Raw genomic sequence first — 10,496 nt, forward strand, 5'->3', positions numbered from 1 at the left:
ACCATCGCCACTACCACCGCTCTTAAACTCCCCTCAACCCACTTCCCTTTCGACATCTACTCCCTCAAAGTTCCTAACCCCACACATCTTCTGTTCTTACTCTACAACATGCGTGCACATACACTAAAACGCGTTCCTTTCGCAGCACCGTCAACCGACATATGCCCGGCAGCTTTGCCCTATCCCGAGCCAACGCCGGCTGGAGGCGGGCAGAGATCGATGCGCCAATCAGCATTCAGACAACCGAACAGCCAACCCAGCGTTCTAAGAGTCGAGCTGAGCCGTACCAAGTCGAGCCTATCCAGCAGGCCAACAGCAAGAGCAATTCCAGCGGGAGCAGCAACTCTTGCCAACTCTTCCCTCGGTCCTCGACGCAGGCTCAACTCCAACACACAAGCCAGCCCAACCCGAAAGGCGCTCCTAGAGCCCTCCACCCCCGCTATTGCTACTGCTGTCGTTGCCGCCGCCGCCGAGACCGCTGCCCCCGAGGCCGCCGCCACAGCCGCTACACTAGGTTCCAGAAAGACCATGTTGCCGACAAACCCCTTCGTTTTTCCCCAATCGCCCGAGTTGCCCACTGTCTCGTGCTATCCGGCAACCAACCCCCTGGCAGCAGAAACCGTCTACAAGTGAGCGGGAGAATTGCGACGCCGCAACGAAGACGACGACGATGGGTGGCGTCGTTTTTTTTTTTGAATAACTACGCCGACAGCAGCGGAGGCAGCAGTTCGTTATTGCTTGTTCCCCTCCTTCGAGGACCGAACAACAACGTGGTAGTGATGGCGGTAGCGGCGCTACTGGTGCTGGGTTGCGCCGCAGCCCTTTAGAGTCGAAACCCCGCTCCACACAAAGCAAGGATTGCGCTGTTTGTTGGCCATGAAATAGGGAGGGAATAGACCAGTGGCAGCGGTGCCATAGGAAACTCGTAGGGCTACCGGATGCTGGCTGCTTCTGGAGGCTAACACTAACGCGGGAGGTATCACTCGATGAGCCGCAGAAGGAGAGGACACGCTCAGTACGAGCGGGCGGGAGAGAGAAACACAGTTCGCCATCGGTTGAAGGAAACAGGGAAGAGTGGATGCTGGGGTGCGGCATTACAGACACGCAGGGTTAGTGCCAAGTGTGTAGCAGGCGGAAAGAGACGGGTGGGAGGTAGCTGGGAAGTTGGCAGCCCCTGTTCGGCCAATGCAAGGAAAACTGCTTCCAACAATTGACGGATCTATCCCGGAGATCCTTTTGCAACGCCCTCCACACGCAACGTTACTTACGATGAATAAAAGCCTGATTCTGAGACTGGGAACAAGAACCGAAACTGTAGGAAGGAAGTAACCAATTTCGAATAAACCAAAATTATTAGAAAGCGTTAATTAGCGGATTATCCGTTTAGTAAAATCACTTTTTTGGGACAAAATGTGGGATTTCATAAAAAAAAAACGGTTCTCCATTAGTATATTTTATAGACACTCAATGCATATGGGTTATTTTGAATCGTAGTGCATGCAAATCGTGGGTAGACAAATGCAAACATGCCGCAGAAACTATCATAGCCAAAAGCTTCGTGAAAATTTATTGGAAATCTAGAAAGATTGAAAATTGTGAAGTCTCTTGCGACTCATCCTTCTAGAAAATGTCTAAATGCTCCAATACAGAATATCGAGAAATACATTTCGTTGTCTGTGAGACAGGTTGAGTCTAGTAGGAGTGCGATCGCATGGCAAAGTTTATTACTGCCAAAAACCATGCCCATCAGCTGTTGATGCTGTTGTTGCCATCGCGGATTGTTGTCATTTCAGCGCTTATCTTCTGCTTTTGGGTCCTCTTCATTTTCAACGTTTTTCTCATCTCTGTTGCTTTGTACAGTGACTTGTTATTGAACGGCTAATTGTTTTTGAGTTGTTGTGCTCACTAACTCAACCAAAGCAAGTGATTTGACAATTACCCTGATTTTTAACGCCATTATCTTTTTGTTGACAACTCATTTTGCGTTCCGACGCTCGGGCAAAAATAGCTTCGTGAGTTTCTCGTGGTAGCTGATTCGCCCTTCAGAGGCATCCAGTTCTCATTCATGTTCGTTTTCCAAAACATGCCCGTTAATTTGCTGAAGTCGTCGACTTCGTGATCGTGATCTTTATTGTTGTTTCGGTAGTTACTCGATGTCTAGCTTGTTGTTAGGAGGTGCTAGGCGGCCGCCATCCAAGCCGATGGGGTGCGGCTCCGGAGCAGCAAATGAAGTATCGCCAGCACACGGTGAAATCAGTGCTGAACGATGGAGGATAAAATAGATAAAAGTTCCGACCGAACGAAAAATCGGATGCAAAGCACCAGGCCAAAAAGTTTACGACGAAATGACGAGCTCTCAGCGGCGCATCTTGTCCTTAGCCCGTATACCGCCAATATATTGACATCTGACGACCCGTTATCCGCTACTGTTGCCGCCTGTTTTCTATTGCAAAACCCAAACACGCACACACGCATCCCCGCCGCGTCTATCGGGCAAAAGCAGCCGAGCTTGACACACACACGTGCACAAAGACACTCGCATGCGCGAACGCATCTCGTGACTGCCAACAGCCGGTGGAAAATCGTCGGGCAAATCCAGACGGAGCGACGATATTGTACAAACTAAAGAAAAGACGATACGTAAAGAACGGCAGGATAGAGGACGAGACAGGACAAAAGGCAGCCACGAAAGAGCAAACACGTCCCTCGGACTACCGGGCGACCACGATCTGTCATCGCGGGTCTGAAGTATCGCTGTCCGACACTTGATAGTGTTCGTTTTCGGATAGGCCTTAGACCACCGAAAGAAGCAACATGCAGGAGATGACATTGTCATCGCTAATATGAGATGATGTACCGGCAAGGTGATCGATCGGGTTTGCCGCACATCGGTGATCAAGTGTCAATCCATATTGCCCTGGACCAGCCGTCGCGGCCGACAAAACCACGAGAATTTCCAGAACCCAATAACATTAAATAGTCTAGCAGCTCTGCCTGAGGCTGTATGTTGTCCAATATGATTATCAAGGTATCATTAAGTGTAAATCTAGTTACCGCTAGTTCACGTGCGGCGATCTCAACACATTATTATAGAGTCTATTATAGGCTGTAGCCCATGTGGCTTAACGCTTCAGTGTGTGCCAGATTCATTCATAGATGCGAGTGAACAGCGTCTGTTCCCATATATCTGGATAGTGAACGAGCAAAGCTTCGGCTTTCCGAAGGAAAGAAGGGAAAATTACGGGTGCTCACAACATAACGGGTTCGAGCCACGAACGAAATCAGCCAATAAGATGTGTCGAATCAATACGTCTTCGTTCTGATCCTTTTGCTTCGCTCGAGCATCTTTTTTCTGCTTGCCCCATTTGCTATATGTGCGCTGTGTACTATTTTATTTCCAAATTTAATCTCAGCTCAACGGGCGTCGCTAGATGATGCCAAAACCACGACCGCAATGAATGGTAACAGCTTTGCGATTTGAAAGATACGAATTTATCGAGCCTTATCGCCAATTCGATCGATTTATCCGAAAAAGAAAAATTTCCTTATCGTAACGTTGGTGCCACGCTGTTCTCAGTAATGACGTCGATGACAGTAGAGATGATCATTCGTTTCATTGCAATTGTCACGGTTATTCATTCTCAATTCAGCGGTAACGGAAAATTTGTGAGACAAAAATCCACAGATCACGATAGCACACGCGGATAGATATATATATATATATATACAGCAGTTCAGCGACGTTTCGATCGAACCTCTCCTCGTTCTATCACCCATCTTACCGCCCCTACTATCAGCCCTCGTGACCGGTCCAGCGTAATATGAGTTCCAATTCTGCTCGAGCGGAGAACTTTAGTACCGGTGGCCCTTGAAACGGGCACCTAAATAGTAGCCAAGAGAACCTTCCCTAAGTCGTTATCTAAAACGGCCTAAATATATACGCTGATAACAATCAAATTACATACACTTTTGTTCACTAATATTGTTTTCTATTGCATTTGTCTCATACGAATTAGAAATCTCCAGCACCATTTGTTTCAGTCTCCTAATTTCTTGGGGCGACACTCATTTCTCCACAGATACTCTCCTGGAGAACCATTTGACAAGGGAATTAAAACTAAAAATGTAGTTACTGGCAATCTGCTTATATATATATATATATGTCACAAAGGCCGTCTTCGGTACCAGTGTTTATCGGTTCAAATCTATACGACGACTATCAGTTTAGATCGGCGACCGATGATAGCAGAAATAAGCATAACACAATTATTTTAGCCCGATTTCGCACTTTTGTTACTTCTACATCTCCTCGCCCTCGTGTTGTCTGTAGGCCGTCGCTGTAATCGCCTTCTTTGTATCTGCTGTCCTGAAGAACCGGCAACCCACGGTCAGTTCGTCAATAGACATGAGAGTAGCTAAATGTATGAATGCATGTATTCGTGTACGCCGTCAAATCCGTAAAAATAGAATAGCACGACGGCGGCGGCGGCGGCGGCGGCGGCGGCGGCGGCGAAAACGACGAAGTAGGGGCAGAAGGAGGGATAAAGAAGACGTCGTCCGGATTGTGCGCGTGGGCGCTCGAGTCAAGCGCTGGCAGTGACACTGCCACCGGCGACTCGTGTGCGCGAGAACGGACTCTGGATCCGACGCCGGAATAACTTTAGAGGCAAGCTCTGTCCCTCGTGCCGCCACCGATGTCGCCCTGCAGCCAGCGGCTGAGGACAATTTACTACTAATACTAGTTCCGCTGCTGTCGTTGTCAAAATATAATCTTCATTTGTAAAGATTTAAATCGAAGAGTCTTGTGCTCAGTATTGAAAGTAATTGTAGAAAGTCGTGGTTCAGCATGAAAAAATCGCCGGAGAGGCTTCTGCCTAACCCAAATCGTTACAACATGTGTATACGCTTCCCATACAAAAATCTTGGAAAAAGGATTTAGACCAGAGAAGATGGTATGAAGGAACATTTCGCCTCTGCTCTGCTAGACGTATAAAACACAGCCATACGTGGATGGGAAGGAAAAAATTTGGCATAAGTAGATAAAAGAGCTCAAGATCCCTCAGAAAAAGTAAGGTAAAGGTATGATTTGTTCCTTAGCTATTTACGAGGATAGTGAAATTCTACCAATCGAGCTGAAATGGCTTGATTGGCGGAAATTTTAAATATAATATGAATCGAAAGGATCAACGCGTTGTTGGAAAATTTCCAAGTAAATTCGCTTAGGCACAGCACGAACAATTGGTTGTCTATTAGGTAAAGTATCATTCACGACCGTAAATTGTTTAGACTCATATTATTCTACCAAAACGAGACTTTATTCGGTACTGTTGGATTTGTGTTAATTTTCATTGGCTGATGTTTTGTCTTCTTGACGTGGCATTTGGCGCCAGCCGGTACGCATATGATTTATGGGTGCATAAATGGCATAGTTCAAAGTTCCAAAAAAAAACTTCTCGTTCCAGAACGAAAGGATCACCGGTGATTTGTTCCAAGTGCAAATGGTCTCAGGACACATCATATTGTCGTCATATTGTTATGTTCTACCTGCGTGAAATCGATACTTCGCAACCCCCGATAAGCGTGTGAGGGTCAGGCATAACAAATATCACCTTCTTGTTCGGGAGTCTTCAATTGTGATCCGTTCGTCATCTAAAGCCGTCCGGATATTTATCATAATGTTGTTGTTTACATTATTCCTCCATAGACTGGGTGAAGGGGTTCGTCGTTGATTCTGGCTATTATCAATTCCAAGATAAAGTAGTCCGAGAGATTCGAGTAACTTGGCTACTGTTTTTGCAGCAGAAGCAGAAACTGCTGTTGTTATTATCGCATTATTGCTATCATTGTGTGGCTGGTCTTTCGTCATTGTTTGAAACAAGCACCTCTACAATATGCGTGTCTTTTTCGTCGTTGTTTCGTTGTGCGAGTATGTCAACACATGTTATTGCTTGTTTATAGCGTTCTATCGCTACTGTTCTTTTGGCCATCTTTGATTTGGTCCTTCTGCCAACGATTTATTTGGACCTTTGTTTGTTCGCACGTATCTTTCCCGGCTTCTGGCCCTATTTGAACGGTCGCTATTGCTGTTCCATTTTGTCTACTGTATGTACTTCGCAGAAGCGATTTACGATGAGGCCAAACGGACGCCTGGGTAAGTGGGCGGTGATGTGCTCACTGTTGTCAACTGGCCGACTGCTTAGTATTTTTAATGGAAATTAATCCCGGCTACATTAGTGTTTTTTGTTCTATTGTAAATTGTCTCGTGTGAACTGTCGCTCAATTGGTATGGCTCTTATCGTTGCATCCATTATACGACTATGCGTGTGTGACGTCGGCGCTGTGCGCGCCCCAGACGTCACACCTCGTTATCTTAGGAACTTGTGGTCAATTTGTTTTTATAATGATACATAAGATATGGACCTATTGCAACATTTCTCTCTTCATTCAACTAAAAAAACGAGTAACTATTTTCGTACCCTATCGTGCGTGTGTACGCAACGTTGAAGTCTATTCAACGATATTTGATTGCGGCGCCGCCGGCAAACGTCAAGGTCACCATCACCACTGTCGCTACCGTCGTCTAAACTCAACGTAACTTCTTTCGGCACGTTACGCGAAGGGACGAATCGGGGATTCGCCAGTTCCGTTCTAATTCAGTACTTCGTACTGATGCCTTCAGGTTTTTAGGCCTCTATTTTTGACCTTCAACAAACGATCCGATACTATTACCCGCCGCCTGCCACACACTACACGAACAAGCATACGTATGATAAAACACAGAATTGGTTCCGACTATCGACTTTTCTGCCCGATCTTACTGCGACAGCTGCCTCTGCACACCGAGGCTAACAACGCGTCGCTTGTGTTTGTCTTGGCCTCCTCCCTCTGAGCTTCCAGCGCTTTCTCGCTGGTCAGTACATGTTCACTATTTATGCACTTTTATCATTTCGTTGTTTCGAAAAAGTTGTTATTATTGGCGTTTTTGTTCTATTCTCTCGATGTGCCCTGTGCGTTGGGTCTCGATGGCCTGGTCAAATTTTTGATAATAAAATTCTGATTGTGGTCAAATGTACAGCGTCGCCAAGTGGAGCTAAAAATAACGATTCCTCTTTTTGGCAAAATAATAACAACAATATTAAGATACGCTGATTCGTTCTCCTCGCTATCTCTATCTTTTCATTGCGTATTCTTGACTCGATTATTGTTTCTTTGGAACCTTTATCAGACTGAGGTGATGACGTAAAAACAACTGATGGCTATCTGATCTATCGACGTACGTATCGCTAGGGGGTTAAATCGAACGTGTGGACAAATAATGTTTATGTTCCAAGGTCAAACATCTGTTTTTATTTTTAGTCGACTTGATTATAATTTGGTTTATAGTTTATCTTCGATGTTTAATTTGCCGTCCAAGCAGCTCGAAAACAGCCAGCCCAAAATTGAATGAACACCGTTTTGGTAACGGTTTCTTTCCTTCGGAGTGGATTCGTTGCTCCTTGAGAAGACTTTAATGCCACTTCTATAGCAGAAAAAAAAAAAAAGAAGAGCAATGAATATCGTTCATTTGAAGAATCGCCACGTCTGAACGTTATTTTTATAGAATTTATGCTAAAAACAGTAGGTCAACACGAAAAATGACTGTAGGAAGGTAAGTGTGCATTGTGTTGCATAATGCAGCCGATCTAAAGGCCAGACGTTCGTTTATCAATGCAAATTTATTTGCTGCCAAAGTATTTGACGCGACATATAGTACAGCATGAAGATTCTGAAGTTTTCTCTTCATTTTCATCGTTAGTTCCCTATTCTAACGAGCATTTGCCACTAGATTGTGTTCGAACGCCAGCAGCTTCATTGATTGATAGCAAATTGTATATACGTTGCCATTTGTGAGTGTTTTTGACCATTTTGTTTACTTGAATATCTTTGTTTGTCGCCTCGGTTCTATTTGGTCGTCATATGAATATAAACATATTTTACAAGAGCCTGTTACCTGGATCGTTGTAAGTACTCGTAAAGCTTAACGCGCCTAAGCGCTCGTTGAGGGATTGTTCAAGGGCTGAAGAGCGAATTGTCAGTTGGTTCCAGCTGATAGTGAATTGGGTTGTGAAACCAATTTTAGCTGGACCTCTAAGCATATCGGCTATTGTAAGGGACACCTTACTTTAAATCGGTTGTCTGTTGATCTGACGCTCACGGAACGATAGCATATCGAAACGATTTGGTATATCAGAATGTATATGATATACCAAATCCAATAATAATAATAATCATAGCAATGATAATTCTCTGACAAGATGAAAATGTCCGCCTCTATTTACAGTCCATGCAATTCAGGTCGAGTTCTCGCTCTGACCGCGTTGACTACCACTTGTTGAAGCGTCTGCGTCCAACGACACTACGCAAAATGTCATGGGAATGCAACATTGCCTATAACCACCGTAGGGCTTTTTAGCTCTACTTTTTGCTTTCCGTCCTCTCAACGATCGCCAATGGCTCCAGACTGCCACCAGGCACGTTTTCAGCTTAGCACGAGGTGGCTATGAAGATAGAAGAAAAATCAATCGAAGATTGGTTATTCGCGCTAGCCATCGGTAACAATTGATACTCATGGTATTTTGTCCAGGATTCGGTTGCCCGGTGGGACTCGACGGCTGAAAGGAATACATAATAGAAAGAAGAGCGTTTTTGACACAACTCGAGTGAAACATGCAGACGCCAATAAACGTTTATCTGGTTGATGATAGAAGAACAGATGGAGCGAGCAGGAGCTTAAAATATATTATAAATCAACTTTATTGATTTAGTTGAGGTTATCTTACGGTTCGATGTATCACTCGGCAGCGCAAATATCAGTGTGTAGATGCCTGAGTTAAGGGAAAGCAACCAATATGGGGAGATATTTAGCTTGTTGGCATCGGATCTACCATGATCAAGAACATCAAATTCGTCATTCTATTTCATTTATATTGGATAAAGGGCTGGCTGTAGAAATTGAATCCTGTGCAGGAGAGTATTCTTGAGGTCACTATTCGTGTACGTGTCCGAAGGAACTAACGAAACAAAACAGCCCACTAACTCGATTAGTACATATACTGCTATTGCACATCATTAGGGGGCTGATTCGATCGCTCGCCTTAGGACCCCTGCCGATGGGCCTAACGTATTTTATTGTTGCGATCGCTTCCGTAGCGCGTCCTGACCACAGTTGAACAGCCTGTTGGCTACCCAGCACACAAAGTCAATTCAACCGGTTCTCGAGCGAAGTACGTCGACAGAATAAAAAAAACAGGTAAGCGTTCTTTACTAATTTATTCATGCTCGCCTTACGTCGTATTTGTTGCTATTGTAATATCCAATATCGGTAACTAGTAGACACGAAACGTTACCTAGTCACTACAATTGAATACAAGACGGCAAAAACAGCAACCATTAGGGCCGTTTCGTCGGCCTCTGCTGGCCTTTGCCTCACAACCTGGTCCAGCGGCCAGCTAAAAAAACAACACGTATCATAGAAAAAAGTGCACTATCTTGTCATTGTTGTTGTTGTGGCAGATTCTTCACCATTCTCGATCATCGTAATCCACCTACAGCAGCATCAACGGCTTTCGCTACTAGTGCCGCCATTTGTTGTACGACTGCTACAAGAACGGATACCCGGCCTGTTGTTGCCTGGCCTTTCATCGTTTTCAAATTCTTTGCCACGAACACATCCGATTCTTTTCACTCGTCTACTCCCTTCATTCGTAATTTTCGCCTAAGTTCCTCTTTTTCCTAGCAAAAGGAAGTTCTTCTTAAATAAGGCGTTCCCTAGCCCTAAATGCTGTCGCAGTTTATTGTTAGATTAGTGTTGTTGCTGTCGTTACGATGATTGCTGTCAAGGTCGTCGTTGGCGCCGCCATCTTAGTGCTGTTCTCACCAGCCACGTTGACAAGTGATGGACCAGGCGCATCATTCATTGGCGCCATTGTCAGCTTAAAAAGGGTATGTATAAACTCGTTTGTGGTCTTAGGTTGATTTCGTGAAGATGTACTTGCCGCTGCTGCTTTTCTGTTCTTACTACTATATACATACGCAGCTTCACCAGTATGACGGACATATATTCAACGTAGCGTATTTTACATATATATATATATATATGCGAGCTCTGGCAATGGCGCGCGCCGTCGTCCATGTCGCATCCTCGTTCAAGTTATTTGTACGATGCGCTAATTTGGGGTTGTTCCGTCGTATTGCCCAGAATTGTTATTTCAGTTGTTGTTTTTTTGTTGCTGCTACTGCAAGCAACATTCATTAGCCGCGTAACCGCTAAATGTTCCATTTGTATAATACAGCCAACTGACAGAGAAAAAATGAGAAAGAAAGATAAAGTGGGCGCGGACAATCTGTGTGTGGCGTCCGCGCCTGCCGGTCTACATGGAGACCGACAGAAATTCACGATTCATTCTTAAACAGCTGCTGCTGCTGCTGTTATCAAAGCTGCTCCCCATTTTCGAGTC

At 44.9% G+C, this 10,496-nt stretch overlaps 1 protein-coding gene across 3 annotated transcripts in view; it reads right to left on the minus strand.

Annotated features, from left to right (window-relative positions):
* Nucleotides 1–10,496, minus strand: part of LOC111253100 (zinc finger protein castor homolog 1-like) — a 118,051-nt gene that overhangs the window by 41,753 nt on the left and 65,802 nt on the right. The gene's annotated exons all lie outside the window — the stretch shown is intronic.

Source organism: Varroa destructor, unplaced genomic scaffold (assembly GCF_002443255.2).
Source record: "Varroa destructor unplaced genomic scaffold, Vdes_3.0 BEIS01000006.1, whole genome shotgun sequence".
Classification (NCBI taxonomy): Eukaryota; Metazoa; Arthropoda; class Arachnida; order Mesostigmata; family Varroidae; genus Varroa; species Varroa destructor.